At 45.2% G+C, this 2,863-nt stretch overlaps 1 non-coding gene across 1 annotated transcript in view; it reads left to right on the top strand.

Annotated features, from left to right (window-relative positions):
- Window positions 1-2,622: 2,622 nt before the first annotated feature.
- The window catches only part of LOC123687504, a 1,906-nt gene continuing 1,665 nt past the window's right edge, over window positions 2,623-2,863 (top strand). The window contains exon 1 of the ribosomal RNA XR_006749226.1: window positions 2,623-2,863. This exon is cut by the window's right edge and continues 1,665 nt beyond it. This is a non-coding gene — a ribosomal RNA (small subunit ribosomal RNA).

The following is a 2,863-nucleotide window of genomic DNA, read 5'->3' as shown; positions in this document are numbered from 1 at the left end:
TTAGAAGGCAACGAAATCAAATTTGAGTGAAATCCAAAATCAGAAAATATTTTTCGAAAAAAAAAAAAAATTCGAGAACACCTCGGTCATGGCAAGTTATTTTCCACAATCCATTCCCCAATCAACGTACATCCCAGAAAAAATCATCTCTCTAACTATCCTGGTTCAAAAGTTGTATCGGAACATTTTCACGTCGAAAATATATCTCAGAGTCCAGACCGATGCAGAACGTAAACTCGATCATACCGATGCTTCACGTAATCTCGATCTTACCGATGCACAACGTAAACTAGATCACACCGATGCAGAACGTAAACTCGATCATACCGATGCACCACGTAAACTCAGGCAGACCGATGCAGAACGTGAACTCGATCTTACCGATGCACCACGTAATCTCGATCTTACCGATGCACCACGTAAACTCGGGCAGACCGATGCAGAACGTGAACTCGATCTTACCGATGCACCACGTAAACTAGGGCTGACCGATGCATCACGTAAACGACGATCGAGAGGCGCGAAAGGACGTGAACGTTTTTCATTATAAAAATTGAAATAAATGATAAATAATGATTCTGATTGTTGGTTATCATTTTTAATAAGCATTAGGAGGCAACCAAATGAAATTTGAGGAAATTCCGATAATAGAAAATTTTTTCGAAAAAAAAAAAAAATTCATGAAATCCTCGGTCATCGCAAAATATTTACCATATTCTGTTCGATAATCAACGTATATTTAAGAAGGAATCATATCTGTATCTATCTTGGTTCAAATTTTGTATCGGAACATTTTGACCAAAGTCCGAGCTTCGGCCGAAACAGACACCGCTGACCTGGCCTATCGATCGACCGAGAGTCGGGGATAGAGCGTAAGTGTTGTCTGGAGGGGAACCCTGTGCTCTCCTGACATATATAGGGAAGGTGGTCGCGTTGGGCGATGCAGAACGTTTGGATCGGGAATTATATTTTTGGTTCAGCTATTGGAATATGGTTTATTGTTGGTATATATTGGCGAAATAACGTTCTTACTGACTGGGGATATTCATAAAAATGAGTCCGGAGATTTTCAGATCGAAGTCCGAGTGATCCGACTTGGAAGGCGTGTTGGGTGGGTCGAGATGGCTTAGATAGATCAGACGAGGCGGGCTAAGTGTTGACGTCATGCATCGGTCCATTTTCAGATTGAGTCCGAGTAATCCGACTTTGAAAGAGTGTTGGGTGCGTCGAGACTGTTTAGATAGATCGGACGAGGCGGACTAGGTGTTAACGACATGCATCGGTATATTTTCTGATCGGAGTCCGAAGAAATCGGCCCTAGTAGGCGCAGCGGACGGTCGAGACGGCCTCGGTGGGTCGGATCGATCGGGAAAAGTTTGCTAAATCGTGTCTGGAGGGGAACCTTGGGTTCTCCTGACATATATAGGGGATAAGGTTTGGGTGAACGATTCTTCACGTAAAAGTTGAGTAATTTATTTTTCGATAAGCTTTTGGATATTGATGAGAAGTATATGTATATCTTCGATTAAAAGAATTCTTACCGTCTCCATGTATATTATATTAGATATATAAGAAATAGTTAACGTGATGCATCGGCCGATTTCCGGATCGGAGTTCGAGAGATGCGACTTTCGATGCGCGATGGGTGGTTCGAGACGGCCTAGATCGATCGGACGAGGCGGACTAGGTGTTAACGACATGCATCGGCGGATTTTCTGATCGGAGTCCGAAGAAATCAGCTCTAGTAGGCGCGGCGAACGGTCGAAACGGCCTCGATCGATCGGACGAGGCGGACTAGGTGTTAACGACATGCATCGGCGGATTTTCTGATCGGAGTCCGAAGAAATCAGCTCTAGTAGGCGCGGCGAACGGTCGAAACGGCCTCGGTGGGTCGGATCGATCGGGAAAAGTTTGCTAAATCGTGTCTGGAGGGGAATCCGGGGTTCTCCTGACATATATAGAAGGGGTGGAGAATGGGTCCTGTCCTAGACTGTTTGGAGTTCTTTTTAGGATGATATTCAGTTGGTAAGTGGTAGACCCGAATCCGACCTCGGCGTTTGGGTACTGGCAAGGTGTGTTGGTTTCGGCTTTCGCATCTTGGGTCGCTTTCGTCAACCTCATGCAGCGAGGTCGCGGTCCGCTTCGTCTCTTTGTAGTCGAATGGCCTTTAAGCGACCAACCTTAAAATCGTGATCCTCTGCCCGTTGCGGGTTATGTTCACAAAAAATTTGCAACCACTCAATTCGTTCCGAGCGACAAATATTGTTGAATCTCGAATCACCGTGTCGTTATATTCACATGTATAGCGAAGGGTCGAGATGGAATGTGTATAAGAAATTAGTTGATAGCCGGGGGTTCGTATTATATATGGACGCCTTGGCGAGGGATTGTTTCTAGAAACTTTCTCATTTTTGATCGGTGTTTTGTCCGAGATGATGATGATGTATATATAGCTTGAGTCTCATGCTGACTGGGGGCTGTTACGTCGTTTCGTCGAGGACTTGCACTTACTGATGTGCGGCGCTAGTCGAAGTCAATCGACATGGCTAGTGCCACATGACGAGAGGCGAACGGGTTTGGCCATACCGGCAATCTCGTGGACCGATCGTATAAGCACGCAGTTCCCTGGTTGATCCTGCCAGTAGTCATATGCTTGTCTCAAAGATTAAGCCATGCATGTCTCAGTACAAGCCAAATTAAGGTGAAACCGCGAAAGGCTCATTAAATCAGTTATGGTTCCTTAGATCGTACCCACATTTACTTGGATAACTGTGGTAATTCTAGAGCTAATACATGCAAATAGAGCTCCGACCGGGAACGGAAGGAGCGCTTTTATTAGATCAAAACCAATAGGTGGCGGGTT

The sequence above is a fragment of the Harmonia axyridis genome, chromosome X, assembly GCF_914767665.1.
Source record: "Harmonia axyridis chromosome X, icHarAxyr1.1, whole genome shotgun sequence".
NCBI lineage: Eukaryota > Metazoa > Arthropoda > Insecta > Coleoptera > Coccinellidae > Harmonia > Harmonia axyridis.
This window is presented reverse-complemented; position numbering and strand designations above follow the sequence as displayed.